Source organism: Sarcophilus harrisii, chromosome 1, assembly GCF_902635505.1.
Source record: "Sarcophilus harrisii chromosome 1, mSarHar1.11, whole genome shotgun sequence".
Lineage (NCBI taxonomy): Eukaryota > Metazoa > Chordata > Mammalia > Dasyuromorphia > Dasyuridae > Sarcophilus > Sarcophilus harrisii.
Genome location: NC_045426.1, coordinates 33,291,931 through 33,308,154, shown reverse-complemented (window position 1 = coordinate 33,308,154; position 16,224 = coordinate 33,291,931). Strand labels below are relative to the sequence as shown.

The 16,224-nt window shown below is 38.0% G+C and overlaps 1 protein-coding gene across 7 annotated transcripts in view; it reads left to right on the top strand.

Annotated features, from left to right (window-relative positions):
- FOXP1 (forkhead box P1) overlaps window positions 1-16,224 on the top strand; it is a 375,727-nt gene that overhangs the window by 245,504 nt on the left and 113,999 nt on the right. The window contains exon 1 of one of the 7 annotated variants that reach the window (XM_023498117.2): window positions 11,994-12,398. The exons of the other annotated variants lie outside the window; for them this stretch is intronic. The gene's annotated coding sequence lies outside the window, so the exon portion shown is untranslated. Of the gene's footprint in view, window positions 1-11,993; window positions 12,399-16,224 lie in introns of those variants that run through there. 7 annotated transcript variants of the gene reach the window in all.

The window sequence follows — 16,224 nt, the reverse complement described above, 5'->3', positions numbered from 1 at the left end:
TCTATGTCTCTCTCTGTCTCTCTTCTTCCCTCCCTCCCTCTCTTTTCCTCTCTCGATCTCTTTGTTTCTCTCTGTCTCTCTGTCTCTCTCTCGCTCTCTCCTTCCCTTTCTCTCTTTCTTCCTCTGTCTCTCTGTCCCTCTCTTTTTGAAAGTATCATATAAACTGTAGCCCATTTGAGCCTAATTGTGGTATAGAGCCTCAGGTGCTATTAACCTCCTTTGACAGAGAAGGAAACTGAGCTTCATTGAGTGGAGTGACCTGGCCATGGGAACACAGTTTCTCCAAATCTAAGGGGAGATCTGAAGTTCCAGACTCATCAGAGGACTTGCCCCCTCCTCTGCTTCCCGTTTTTCTGATAATCTGCTTTCTCGCCTTTTTATATGATAATAATATTAGCAACTTCCATTTCCAGAATGCCTCATGAAAGACCAAAGGCTTGCCATGCCATAGCTTCCTGGAGCCTCCTAGCAAGCTTCCAGGCTAAATTTTGCACACGGACAATATTTACTTAAATGCTCTCATTTGCTATAAATCCTGCCACTAAATTTTAGAAGAAATGAGTTATTTTTGATTGAGGCAAAAGAAATACTGCTTTGAAGTAAAATACTACCCTGAAAATTGTCTTCCTCTCCCTTCAACTCAAATACTTTTTCAGTACTCCCATTTTACAGGCAAGAAAACTGAGATTCATAGTTTAAATCATTTTCTCAAGTTAAAATGACTCATTGGGATTTCTCGCCCAAGTCCCAGCTGTGAAGGTGGTACAATGCATAGAGCACTGAGCTTGATGTGTCCGGAAGATGCATTTTCCTGGGTTCAAATCTGCCTCAGACCCTGGGTGTGTGACACTGGGCAAGTCACTTATTTCTGTGTGCCTCAGTTTCCTCTTCTGTAAAATGAGCTGGAGAAGGAAATGGTAAACCATTGAAAAATCCTTACCAAGAAAACTCCAAAGGGGGAGTCACAAAGAGTCAGACATAACTAAACACCACCACTTAAGTCCAGTATTCTTCTTCTGAAGTCCTCAAATCTCTACATCTCTAAAAGAGTCATTGTGTTGTTTTAACATGTAATGGGTTGAGGGAAGGAGAACAAAATATTAAATTAAAAAGCAACTTTAGTATGGTGGAGAGGTGGTCAGGAAATCCCAGGTTCTTATACAGGACTAAAAGTCCAGCTGTGTGACTTTGCACAAGTCACTAACTTCTCAGTATCCTTTGATACTCTTGGAGACAAATGATGATCTGCAGATAATCATCTCTGTTGATATAGAGGCTTTGTTCACTGACCATTTCCTATCCTGATCTGATCCAAATAATTGTTAGGTGGGAGGGGCTGGGGAGTACATTTAAAGAGTCCCTTGGAAAGCTCATGTGTGAAAAGGATGACCTTATTGATGAGGAGTTGAAAGGGAAGGTTATGCAGGGATTGGCCAGCCCTTTGAGTCTTTGGAAAATGCTTTTATTTATAGTGGCTCCCCTGTAGCACACAGTGCAGAAGGCAATTATCTTTGGAGGGGATTCCATGGCCTTGTGTGGGCTTCCCTCTTGGAAGATTTATTGTTGGCTGGATTGGGTGTCCTTTAAGAGCCTTAATTCCGAATCTAAAGCACTATCAAGACTGATACTTCCTGAATGCTCTTGAGAATGCAACTGCTAAGCTTCATTTTGCAGCCTTGGAGATATATTTTTGAAATGGTATGCAGGGATTTACAGAGGTCTCCCGATTCCCATTGACAGTGGAAGGAGTTGTTCTGTGAGATCCCAGCATGCTTCTGAGAAATGCACCCTTCTCAAGTCCCTCGTCTTCAGGAAGACTTATCTGGCTCTGTAACTAACCCAATGGTGGAGAAACAGAAGGAGTTAGGAGTAATTGATGAGTGAAAGCTAAGTGATCACTCCCCAAGTTCACTGTTTTCTTTCTTAAAGGGAATGGGAAACTCTATAGCTGGTTGTTTTGTTTCATTTTTATGAATCTTATGAGTGCTAGAGAAAAAGTGGCGTTGCCAGTCAGTTAAAATATACCGTATCATGAAACCTTAGGGACAAGTGAACAGTGGCCCATTACGGCTAAGGTGTTTTATTGGAAATTTGCCGACTTGCTTTCCCAGGAGAATGAGTAAAAACCTGCAGGATGCTCAACAGTCAGACAGGTTGTCCTCACAGGCAGGCTGAAATATATAGCTTTGCACTTCTGGGCTGTGAGTGAGTAGGCTATATAACAGACTAATGTGCATTTTTACATTAAAAGTACCATATTTCACAAGGGATTTTCCCCCCCTTTTGTTTAAGGGTTTTAATTTATATATTCCAGTTAATCGTTCATTACAAGCCCTTTCTTTCTCGAGTGCTTTTTTTTTTTTTCTTCAAAGTTGTCTTTTGAATGAGATGTGGCTGTAGAGTGTCCTGATTCTGGCAGTGATACCAGCAGAGGGCAGACATAAAAAAGATTTTGACATTAGGGTGTGTCTACCTAGGGTCAGGGAGGGTGTTGTTCAGTATTTGAATGTAAATCTACTAGCATTGTTCCGATGGTGGCAGGACAGAACATGCATTATTTGCCTTTTCCCAGGCCTGGTGAAAATCTTGGGTCTCTGGAAAAGCTGACTTTACTAAATAAAAGCTGGTCAATTATTTTCATCTGATATTCTGTCGTTTCTACTAAACTAAACTTTAAAAAATGTAATTGTATCCCCCAAGATCTGTTTCCCCTTCCAGTGCCTTAGTGGTTGTTATGCTGAAGATGTTTATTTTTGTTTGTCTTAGATGTGCTATAAATACTCTTTCTAAAGTTTAGGGGAATAAATTCTTTTTGACTGGGTGTGTGGAAGGGATATATATTTTTTATTTTAAAAAAAATTTTATTAGTGGGTAACATTTTTGAAGCAGAAAATTCCATTGAAGAATTTTTTTTCTTTTATCCACCCTCTCCACCCCACGCGCCCCCAGTTTTTCTAATTTCTTAGGGTAACACCAGTGTACCCGACAAAGACCCCATGAGTAGGATGGCACCATGATAGGCGTTAGACTCCGGTCAAATGACAGATTATGAATTTACTCACAAAGGAAAAAGCAATTTATTATTATCAGTTAGAACACAGGATTGAATGTTGCCATTAAAAAAAAAAAAATACCGAATTGTGTTTACTTGCAATGTTTTATCCGTGTCTTTACAATTAGAGAATATCATAATTTTTTTGGAAATGTTTTCCATAGTTTGTGTACAAGCATATTCATAACTCACCTGAATGTTGGCATATCTTGCTGTGTATATATAAATTAACCAGTAACCCTGACATTATAAAACGTTGTATTAAATGAAGATGAGAATAGTAATTTAAAGCGTGTCATGAAGAGAAATTTAAATTCGGCTAGAACAATGGGAAATGTGAGTGTTTACCCTGGGCCCATCTGAGCAGCCACAGTAAGAAAAACAACATAATTAGTGACACTGTCAACACAGACCTAACAATGATATGAACAATATTGATAGGAAGTTAGCTACTTTTCTCCCTCGGGAAATGCACGATGCATTAACTTTTCTAAGTGAAAGTGCCACTTTTATCCAGAGGGTTTGGCCCTTCCTCTGAGATGAGTGGCCAAATCACGGAAATCAGACATTACTGTGGCAATTTGGTAACCTTAATTAGTAGACCCTTTGGCAGTCTCCAGAGAAGTCAGTAAGAAGGGAGAGAGGAAGGGAGGGAGGGAGGGGAGGAAGGAAGGAGGGAGATTGAATGAACTACTCCTTTTCAGTAGAGAGGTGATTTCCCCTCAGGTCAGGATTGGAGGCCCGGTAGTTCTGGGATGGGCAAAAGTTCCCTGCTGTTGTTGCCCTGCCTGGATCTCCCAGGGGCTGAAGTGGCCCATCGAGTCTTAAAGTCTCAGTGTTTTGTTTTGTTTTGTTTGTTATTTCTCATTATTTCTGGATTAACTGGGTTGGTAAAGTACAAGGGCCATTACTTATAATTATTCTGTAGGCTTTCCAAATATCTCTGGTTGTTGTTTGGGAGAGAGTATTTTATCTAAAGGTATCTGCTCCCCTCTCCAAGTTCTTTTATTATTTTTGTGATTTTTCTGTCTTCCAAAACTCTAATCAATCTAACCAGTTTCTTTCTGTCTGTGTCTCTGTATTTGTCTCTATTTGTCTTTCTCTGTGTCTGTCTCTATGTGTGTATTTTTTTCCTCTCTTGTGTCTCTTTCTTTCTCTCTCTTCCCCTCCCTCCTTTCTTTTCTCCCTCCCTCCCTCTCTTTGTTTCTGTCTTTCTGTCTGTGTCTTTGACTCTGTATTTCTCTCTCTCTCTGTCTCTGTCTTTCTGTCTCTCTGTCTGACTCTATCTCTCTGTTTCTCCCTTTCTCTGTATTTTCTCTCTCTCTCTCTCTCTCTCTCTCTCTCTCTCTCTCTCTCTCTTTATTTCTCTCTCTCCCCCTCTCTTTTTCTTTCTGTCTCTCTCTGTGTGTCTCTACCTCCCTTCCTCCCCCTTTATAAATGCCTTTATAAAGGCATTGCTTAGTCTCAAATGAGAAGATGATGCTATCTCTACCAGAAGAGTCCCTTCGCTTACTGTCGCTAGAGACATTTGGCCCTATTTGATATTTACAACAACTTTCCCTGGTTATCTATCTGCTATTGTAGGATATCACTCGAAGGACCACAGTGGGATGAGAAGCAGCGTCCATGTAAACATCAGTGCCAGTCCATTAATCAGTGTGTAGGAGGAATGTCCTAACAAGATTATTTGCTTTACTGCCTTTCTCCTCTGACATCTTCCTCACTTATACACCAGAGTGAGGCCTTCAGTTTCTGTTTGTCTTTTCAGTGCTTTGACTCACTTGAGTTGAAGACTCAAAGACTGAGCATAGACACAGGTGTGTAATATATTGGTTGGTTTTGTGTAGAACTTGAAAAACTCTGTTCTTAACCACACAATAGTGGCTAGGGTAGAAAGACTTTGAACAAGTTTCTCAGAGAAATAGCATCTAAAGAAGTGTGAAAGGTCTGGTGTGGGTGTTACACATGCCAACATTAGACATCAGTATTTTAAATCATTTATTATTTTTCTCTTTGAGGACCCTTCTTAAATATAATTTTTCAGTGATTTCAGTAATGAAGTAGCTAAAAAAATATTATCATAGGCTTCCTTTTGTTGTGGCTGGTCAGTAAATTTTTCTCCTGGTGGGAATTGTTGCCTTTTCTTTTGTTCACTCATATCTGACTATGACTCCATGAAAGACACTGGGATGCTTTGCCATTTCCTTCCCTAACTCATTTTACAGATAAGGAAACTGAGGCAAATAGGATAAAGTGATTTGCCCAAGGTCACGCAGCAAGAATTTGAACTCAGGAAGATGAGTCTCCAAGGTTCTGTATTCTAAACACTGTGCCTTTTAGCTGCCCGTGTACCATCTAGCTGCTTTGAATGAAGAATTTTGCCTGCCCAAAATTCTGACATGATCTGGAAATTGAAATAGCCTACAAGTGGAATGGACTAAAGCTTCCACTTTCAGCCTGAAAATCAGTAGACTAAATTGTCAGAAATTCTGTTTCTTGTTGGAACCCAAATACAAACTAAGTAGATAGGCCAGAAAGTGAAGTGTTTGGATGTCCGGTATAAATGCTACCTTTATTTCATTATTGAAATATCCCAGAGTAAACAATGAATATTCATCTGTTTTCAAAAATATGTTCCTGTTAAGAATATTCTCTATGATATGGTGTCATTTTTAGATTGAGGGCAAGATGATATCATAGGATATTTCCCAAGTGATATTTTCTGAATTGGTATGTGCAGGTTCTCCTTTGATCCTTTGCTCATTGTGATTCTTTCTTTCTTCACTTATTCAGATTAACTTTCTCTAGGTTCCTTCCCTGATAATTCCTGGACACATTGAACTCAGAACTCAAGGAGAAAGGAAGTTGGCACTAACATTCCCTAGTCTCCTGTATTAGAAACTTTGATCTCATCTCTAAATTTCTCTCACCTGCTATATCTAATCTGATCTGCCAAATCTACATCTGCAGTCTTTCATCAGCATCTGTTTCTTTCCTGTCATCCTCACCCTAGTCCAGTCCTTCATTTCCATCATCTCAGCTGTTGAAATAATCTTGTAATGGCTCTTTCTCCCTCCATTTAATACATCCTCTGTATTGCTACCAGATTAATCATCCTTTTATATAGATGTGGCCATGATATACTCTTCAAATAGGCTTGAAATCTGTCAATTCTTAATCTGTTTAGTCTTTCTGCTAAGATGATTCTACCAGGGGTTTAGCTGCTGTGCATGAGCCAACTTCTTGGAGCTACAAATGAGAGTTGAGGGACAAGGAAATAGATAAGCAGCTTTGAGAAGGGCTTTACAAGATCTCACACCAGAGGTGCTAGTCACCCCTGAACACCCCAGACTGTCTTAATATATGTGCTAAACTAGCATTACGATAACTGACAGACTTCAAACCTATAGGTGAGGGAGGGGAAAACCTACCCTGGTCTTCTAAAGACTTCTTCCAGATGAATGGACAAATGAGAACAATTAATTTCAGTGGCCATGAAGGCAGCTGAAAAAGGTACTATGAAGTGCATAGGGCTTAGGCATCAGAGAAGCCAAAGTTACCCACTATATCCAGGCCATTCCTAGTCATCTTAACTTTTGTCTCGCTACTGGATAGAGAATGAGGCTGACAATTTTGTGGGAGTCACTTCAATCCAGTTCACTGGAAAGTTAAGACATCAACCTGTCATGTCACTGGTCTTCAAATACAAAGGATAAATAACAGTACTTCTTAAAAAATCTCCAGGAATATTTAGGGGAGATAGTTTGGGGGAATGGAGGGAAAAAAATTGGGAACACAAAGTTTTCAAGTTTTGAAAACTCTTTTCATGTGTTTTTTTTTTGGGGGGGAAAAAAGTTATTATTTAAAAATCTCCAGTAACTTCTATCTGCTAAAGTCAGAAAATTTACACTATTCCAACTCTTTGGCATGGCAGTTAAGACCCTCAACAATCTGTCAAGATTGTTAATTTTTTAAAAATTAGACAATTTGTCAAAAAAAATTCAATCTTGATTTGTAGCATTTGCCAATTTCCAAATCTGACAATTTAACAATAGGCTCGGCAGGTTTGAGCTGTGTCCAGCACCTGCATGATTCCAAGAGTTAGGTGCTTCTTGAGTATGAGGATGTTTTGTTTTTTTCACATCTGGGGTCTAGTTTGACTTAGGTACTGCTTTCCATATAGTCTATATCCCCCTCCAGACTGGACCACTCAATCTCTGAACAGTTTTTTGTTTTTTTTTTTTTTTGTTTTTTGCTTCAATATCTTTATACATGTTTCTTCTACTTAGAATGACCTTACACCTCCTCTCAATCCCATTCCTTTACTGTTGACACTTTAAAACCCAACCACAGGAAGCTTTATTTCATTCTCCCAGAAGAAAAAGATCTGTTTCCCAGAAGCTTTAAATAACCTTATCTATCTATCTATCTATCTATCTATCCATACATACATTCATTCATTTATTCATTTATTTATTTTGGTATCCTTTATATAGAGAGATAATAAAAGATAGAGCACTATGTGCCAGACATATTGCTAAGCCTTGGAGAGACAAATAAAAGTGTTCTAGAGCATTCTTGTCCTCAGAGACCTTTTATTCTGAATTTTATAATTACTTTGAATTACAACTATCTTAAATAACAGAGGCATGCTGGTAAATGTTTAACAATGGGCTTTCAAAAATGTACACAGGGTACTCCAACATTTTTTAAAAGTCTAGACAACCCCCCTCCCAAAAAAAAAAAAAAATCAAATCCTGATTTGTAGTATTTGCCAGTTTCTAGAGGCTCACACTGAAAGTTTAACAATCAGCTGTGTGGGTGTGAGTTGGTCTCAGCACTCATTTGACTTATAAATTATGTACATACTAAGAGGTAGAAACCTCTTAAGTGAAGAGATTTTTGTTTTTTCCATAAAACACACACAGTCCAGTGGTCCACCTTGACTAGACATTGAATAGGCGTGTTGATTGGAAATCTTAGGTTTTGCATAGGCTTATTTAGTCCTGTTTATTGTCCGACCATCTTATATATTCCAAGCTCAAATCCCTTTCTATATTTTGGGAGCTATCACAATATAGGTAGACTTGTTTGCAATCCTGGTCAAGTCAGTCAACTACAGGGAAACCCATTTTTTTTTTTCAATTATCAAAATATATGTGAAGATAGTTTTCAGCAGGCACCTTTGCAAAACTTTGTATTCCAAATTTTTCTTCATCCCTTTCCCCTACCCTCACCCTTACATAGTAATCAATCTAATATATGTTAAATACGTACAAATTTCCTATACATATTTATCATACTGCACAAGAAAAATCAGATCAAAAAGGAAACAAATGAAAAGAAAACAAAAAGAAAGCAAATAATGACAAAAAAAAAGTGAAAATACTATGTTGTGATCCACATTCATTCCCGACAGTCCTCCCTCTGGATGCAGATGGCTCTCTCCATCACAGATCTATTGGAATTGGCCTGAATTAACCCATTGTTAAAAAGAATCAATCCTATCTCAGTTGATCATCACTTAATCTTCTTAATGTGTACAATGTTCTCTTGGTTCTACTCACTTCACTTAGCATTATTTGATTTAAGTCTTTCCAGGCCTCTCTGAAATCATGACTGATCATTTCTTATAGAACAATAATATTCTATAACATTTATATACCATAAATCATTCAGCTATTCTCCAACTGATGGGTATCCATTCAATTTCCAATTCCTTTGCCACTACAGAAAGGGCTGCTACAATCATTTTTACACAGGTTGGGCCCTTTTCCCTTTTTTATGATCTCTTTGGGATACAAGCCCAGTAGAGAAACTGCTGGATCAAAAGATACACACAGTTTGATAGTTCTTTGGATGTAGTGCCATATTGCTCTCCAGAATGGTTGGGTCAGTTCACAATTCCACCAACAATGTTTCGGTGTCCCAGTTTTTTCACATCCCCTCCAACATTTATTATTATCTTTTCCTGTCATCTTAACCAATCTGAGAGGTGTGTAGGAGTACCTCAGAGGGGAAATCCATCTTTTTTTAATTCTATGGAACCAATTGTATGGAACCAATAACACATGTATTGTATCTCCCTCACAAGGAATTGTTGTGATACTTCCATGAGAGAACATTTCAAAGCAGTTTGTAAATCTTAAAGTGCTAAATACATATTATCTGTTATACATCTTATGCTTATTTTGTTCAAACCAGGCTGTCTAGCACAGCACTGGGTAACACAGATGACACTTAAATATTCTATCATATTCTGCCATAAACTTAAAATGGAAAGGGACCCTGGAAGTACATTCCTCTGGTTTTTAAAATTAAGAAACTGAGGTACAGAAAGAGGAAGTGGCTACCTGGGTCACACTGAGAGATGAGAGATTTGGGACCTAAAATCAGGGCCCAGTTCAGCCTTCTTTCCTTACACTACTAGGTTTATTGTAGGAATGATGCCTCCACTGAAGTCAGACTCCAAAGTCTTATTTGAAGTGACCCAGCATTCCTAAAGGCTATGTCAGGGCAGCGTAAGTTTGGACACATTGTACCAAGCTGCAAGAGCTATGAAGCTGATCCTAACATAGCAGTATGAAATCTATTGTCTGAGTCCCAGTTCATCACCATTCTGGCCACCAAATGATTGGTTAATTGATCGATTCATTCATTTTTTGGCTGCAGTAATTCATAGAGTGCCATAGAGTGAGATGAGAAAGTATTGTAATCTGTCTCTGAGGAGGGCATACCTGCGCCGATGAAATCAGGAGTCTTTTAAAGTATTTGTATATAAGCAGGAATGATGAGTTTTGGTGTGTGCAGTAAACCGCCCAAGTATAGGAAAAGGAAAAGGTTATAGGCTGACTTCAACTAGGTGTGGCTACATTGCATTGTAGTCTTAATTTATTGCTGGGACTTTTTTGTGTGTATGAACACAGGGAGGATCAGCCAGTAAAGAAAGCTGAAATGGCTCCAGTGCATTTAAAACAAAAACAAATAAGCAAACAAAAACTGATTAAATCATTAGTTTGGGAAGTGTGTCATGAAGGTAGTGCCTTATGAAAACTTAGAAGTGCAAATTAAATTTGCGGGAAGCTGTAGGAAAATCAGAGCATTTAGTTCAGCTTTCATGCTTTTCTTCTCCTGTTGTAGTCTATTGTATCTTGGTGACAATATAGACTGGAAGCATATTTCTGAAGCAACCAGATCTGTGCAGAATACATGGCTCATGCAGCTTGGGAAGGGAGGGATAGGTACTGAACAATGTCCTGGGACAAGTTCTTTGAAATTTGTTCAAAATCTCTTATATCTGTTAAATAAAATTCATCATGAATTTAAGCCAGTTATGTCATTCTTATTTCTATGAACCTGAGCAAGAAATTTTCTTTTTCTGTGACTCAGTTTCTTCCACTACAAAAATAACAGACTGGGATAAGTGGCCTGGATGTATGGTCCTCTGAACAAATGCACTTTGGGGCTTCTTCTCTCCTAGATCCTGTTTTAAGTGTTTTCTTTTTTCAAAAAAGGCTTCTTATTATGGTTTGATTGCTGTCACAGTTATACTAGATCTTGGAGAAACTTAAAAGTCTATACCTTCATTTTAAATAGGGTTCTGTCTCTTTAAGAGACAATGATTCATGTTATATCCTGGCAGATTTAAAGTGTCCTTCCCTTAATAACACCCCCCCTCCCCATGCCCTCAATCCTTTATTAAATATTCATGAGAGGGTGGGGTCATATTTTTGTGACCTGAAAAAAATCCCATTAATAAATTTGTTATCTGACACAAAAACACTTTAGGGTGGAAAGGGGTCTGCATAGCCTCCCATTTAACATCTGATCATAAGTTGTCAGTAAATTGAGGCCTTTGTCTTCCTCACAGTGAGCTCTCCAGCAGCATCACTAACAGGGTATTGTCTCTTGTTCATGTTGACTCCATTGAAACTGAATTATTGCCTTGATTGGAAACGTTATCAATGTGATTTCTGGTTCTGAGTGACTTGCACTGAAAGATTGACATGAATGAGCACTACATCTCCTATAGAAAAACCCAGACACTCAAAGCTGTTTGGGGTCTGCTTTCCTAGGTGTTGCTGCCAAAAGTGGAAGAGAACCGCTTCTTCTTAATTAAAGAGAAATAGTGGTGGTTATTGTAGCTATTTTCCCTAGGTCGATATTATTGTTGTGGTGGTTGTTGTTGGACAACAGAAATCTGATTGATTCTTAATAAAGGCCAGGAAGTTCATTCATCTATCTATCTATCTATCTATCTATTCATTTGGGTTTTGTCAAAGTTTGAACTTAAGCTGGCAGGTGATTGCTTCAGTTGTTTAATCACCGGCTTGAAAAATCTTCTAGGGAAAAACAGAGGGTCTTTTTGTCGGTAGAGTTTTACTTTCTACTCAGCTTCATCCTTTTCCCCTCCCGCATTACATACATGCAAATATCAGCGAATTGGCAACACTCCTCTTAGGCTCTTGGGAGTCTGGGTATTTTTTAAAGGTGCATTTAAAAAGAGTTTCTTTGTATATTTAGTAAATGTCTTCTAGCTTAGTTTCAAAAGGGAGACAGTAACGAGGGCAGGGGTTGGGGGAGAAGGGAGATAAGTTATTATTTATACAAACTCCTGTGTGGTGCTCTGAGCAGCCCTATTTTCACTAGAACACACATAGTTTGGCAGGCGAACTCTTGGAGAAAAAAAAAGGTTAAGGCTTGGTTAAATCATTGAATGTGAAGTGAAAGTTATTTTCAAAAGACTGTTTTCTAGGAAAATGTTTTCAGTGTTGCTTTTAGTCATTTCATTTCCTTCTGATTTCAAATGATTATTATGAGCTATTGTGTTTGGTGGAGACTTCCAGGGGCAGACAATCTTTTCCCCCAGCAGATTTCTTTTAAAGGTTATGATTCTAAACTATTTGTCCGTAAGTGTAGTTTTTTTTTTTTTTTTTTTTTTGGGGGGGGGGTTGCTCTTAAAAGCTGTTTGATTAAAGGTAAGAGCATGTGCTGTTTGCCATGCTTTCCAGAGAGCAGCCCTAAGCAGAGGCAGGTCAAAGGGTTAACAGCAATTAACCGGAGTTGCTTCAGAGACAAAAGCGTTATTTCACCTGCCGTCAGTAAAAAAAGAGGAGGCCCATTGTGTAGGGGTGTTTGAACTGATTCTGTTTAGAGGCTGGTTGTGATTGGTGGAGCAGGGCGTGGCTGATTGGGTAGTTTTGCATCTTGTCAGCTCCGGAGCACCCTTGCGCGTGCAATCTGTCTGTAACCTGAGGAAGCTCCACACTGTACGTCCATACAGGCAGCCTTGGGAGAGCGTCATGGCCCAGCTCTCTGTTTGTGGCAGCTAAATGGAGTTTGGCAGGTTTGTCAATATGATTGATTTCGGGGATTTGGGTGTCTTCCCGGGGTACAGCGTGATCTCTTAATTTTGCATTTGTAAGAAAAAGGAGGTTCTGCATTTAAAAAAAAAAGTTGTGTTTTTTTTTTTTTTAATCTCTGTTTACCAACTTGAGGAGTTGTGCGCTGTAACTGGAAACAGCTCAGGCAGAATTAGAAATAGGGGAGACACAGTTCCAACAGGCCCGGCTCTCCTGGGGAAGAAAAAGAAATTCATTTTCTTCTCTCTCTCTCTCTCTCTCTCTCTCTCTCTCTCTCTCTCTCTCTCGGATTATTGAGAGTTTGAGGAAGTATCGTTTATGTTATGTGTGTTCGACTTTTAATTTTTTTTTTATTTGTTTTTGCTTCCTTACATTTATTGTTCTTTTTAGACTTAGTTTGTTTTCACCCAGCACAATTTTATTTACTGTTCGGCATTAGGAAACCCATTTGAGGAAAAGAGAAGTAGGATTTGTGTGCTACTTTTGTAGCATGTTAAAAATGTCGTGAGTAAACAGTGAATGTTACCAGTGGTATGGCTGTTTCTTTCATTCTGATAGTTTGTTTCCATATCTGTCTGGGCTATTTTTAACTTAGCTGTTCAAATTTGAGTAGTTCACACACAGACACACTCAAAAAAAAAGAAGGGGGGGGCATTCAGGCAGATAAATAAAATGCACTGTCAGACTTACATCTCAGGCATTCACATTGTTGCTGCTCTTCACTGGTCAATTTGCCACATGAAATTAAGTGACTAGGGATTGTTTTTGACATTGAATAGTCTTAGGAATTCCAGCGAAATACTCTGATCTAAACAGGATCTAAATGTAGCCAAACTCAAGTGTCAGACCTTCACTACAGGATTTCACTGGAAATGAGATTTTTTCCCCCCCTCCTCTCCCTGTGGTGATGGGAGGGAGGGAACCCTTAGGAAGTGGGTGGTAAGTTTAGAGCTAAGAACATACATATAGGCTTCCTCTTTAAGATTAACTCTTTCAGTTTCTGCAGGTTTTTACTGAAATATACAACTGCCGAAATTACTTCTAATAGTCTAAATGTTTTAGTCAAGTCTATTTAAAAATGCAAATCGGCTCATTTCCATAGATTCCAACATTTGAAAGTGACACATCTGAAGAAGAGAAGAAAAAAAAAAAAAGAAACATTTAAGTCTGATAACAGGAAATGTGAATCATTCCATCAGTGACTAATAACTGTTTCTGGGAGGGGGAAAACACTGAGTTAGGTTTATTTTCATAATCAGTACTAAGGGAGCCAAAATGATTTAAAAGTTTAAAGTAAGCAAAATAGATATTACAATGGGCAATGTTTAAAAAGGGGGAGAAAGATTTTCTAGGAGGTTAGGGTTAGGGACTTTGTGGCAGGAATAAAGGTAGTTTTATGTTGTTCAGTAGCAAAGCTAGCTTACTCTGTGTAAAAACACCATTGCTTTAGGATTCTTGTGTGTACATATGTGTCTGAAGAAAAGCAATCCACAGCTATATGGATTCCATTTTTCACTTTTTATCAAGAGAATTGAGAAAATACTGGGAAACACTATCATAATTGATGTGTTTCATATCATTTAAAAAAAAATTCCAGCTAAATTTTATATGATCTTTGTATCAGACTGGAAATCTTGAGTGAGCAGTGTGTAAAAATGAAAGCAAAATACTGACTACCTACACACAGATACTCTGGCTGACTTACCCTAGTATGTGATAGAGCTGAGCTGAAAACTGATTGGTCTGACACTTTATAATCAAAGTTGATTTATTGTTCATTAGTAGTGCATTAGCCCTTTCAGGCAAGACAGTTATTTGTGTAGTGGCCTGTCAAGCAAGAGACTTCTAGCACCTGTCATTTCTAAGCCATGAGATAAGTAACCAGATATTAAGATAATGCAAATAAAAATGCATTTGAACTAGGTACAATGCCACAAGTCTATAGATATTTTTATTTTGAAATAGCATAGGCCAATATTGATAAGGAGAAAAAAAAACTAGGTAATAAATATGTTTGCATGATACATATATGTTTGTGTATGCGTATGTGTGTATTTGAGAGAAAGAGAGGAGCAAGGTCTATTCTTCTGTTTTCAGCCCTAAGAAAATATCTCATCTACCGAAATTCCCTACTGCTATGGCCCAAAAGTTGGTCATTTCTGTGGGTGATAGGTATAACTTGTCATTTGGAACTCATGCTTGTTTTCCATTGAAATGGAAGGGATCTGAAAGTACTTTTCACTTGAATTTTGTGTTTTAAGAAACAGGTCTTCAGATGAAACTTTTGGAGGTAATTGATAATAAAAAAAAATATGACTTTGCAGCAAAACTATGATTATGTCGAGTAATAATGTCAAGTGCATTTTCTGCCACTGACTTCCTTCTTAATTCTTCCAAACGGAATGATCTCATGACATACCATAGAAAACAACCTAAGTGTCAAAAAGAAAACAAAATTAGTCAACTTTTGTCTGCCACCATAGAAATGAGGATTAACTTATGTTATTCCAGAGCATGGAATGGAGACAATCTGCATGAGGATATATAGTGTATTGTCTTCACTGAATTTTCATTTGACAGGGATTTTAGAGGCTGTGATCTTAATTAAATCTCAACTGACTCAAATAATGCATCTAAAGGCATGCAGTGTTGCGTAACCTTGCTGAGTTGGTAAACCATAAATCATCAGAAAGCTTATGATAGGAAGGGTTGGCTTGAATCATTTTTTTTTTGTTTGTTTGTAGCTAAATGTTACTTAAAAAACAGAATCCTCATTCTTACTGCCCTGTGGTCTTAAATTGTCAGAAGCAATTGCTTGAAAAAATAAGCTCTGTCATGCTTTTGACCAATATTATAACTTCAGCTAAACTCAATAGAAATACAAAAAGCAGAGGTATTAAAATCAAACTGAATTAACAGCATTGAATTTCCAGTTTGGTTTGAATTAGTGCAGCTGAAGAGTTGATGGGGTTGTTTTTGCTACTGATTAAAAAAAAAAAAAAAGAATCAGTGCTTGATAGCCAAATTTAATTGTAAGCCTGTATTGAAATCTAAATGAGATTAAAGTGGGTATGAGAGTAAGCTAGAGCAATTAATTGTATTCTACTAACTAGTTGTAATAATATCAGTAAAGGGAAGCTAACACTGAGTTGATGAGTTCACCTTTTAATGTACAGTTGGTGAGAAATATTTTGTGATTCTGAGTGAATGTAAACAAATGAGGAGTATAGCAACAGTTTGTAGACTAGGAAAAGATATTCTCTCTCTCTCTCTCTCTCTCTCTCTCTCTCTCTCTCTCTTTCTCTTTCTTTCGGACACTACAAGTGGGGCCTAGAAGATAGGACTCTTTTTAATTGCTAAACAATCTTTTTAATTATGTGCTCCTTATGCCTTGTACTATTGCTAAAGAACGATAGGTGTCCCCGGGTGTTTATTGTTTAATGTGGTAAAGTATATGATTTTCAGTGTCTCAGGCTTGTTTTACTCTTCCGATGATTGTGTGCCCTTGATTTGTCTCAAGGCAAAGGCAGCTCCAAATATCTCAAAGTTGAGAAAGCTCTGTGTGATAGTTTGATGCATGTATGCTTATAAGTTACATGTTTCGGATAGGAGTGACGTTTGTATATCATTGATGTGCTGTGGGCTTTATCTACACCTGCAAGGCTAGATTGTGGGAAAGGCCTGACAACATCGCAAAATTTGTTATTGTTTGGGGAAAGGCTTGGCTTATTTTTGAGCAGTTTGTTTGTTTTATTGATAGCAGAATTGCACTGCTAGAAATGTGTTTATCGAAAGTTCAGAGTTCAGTTA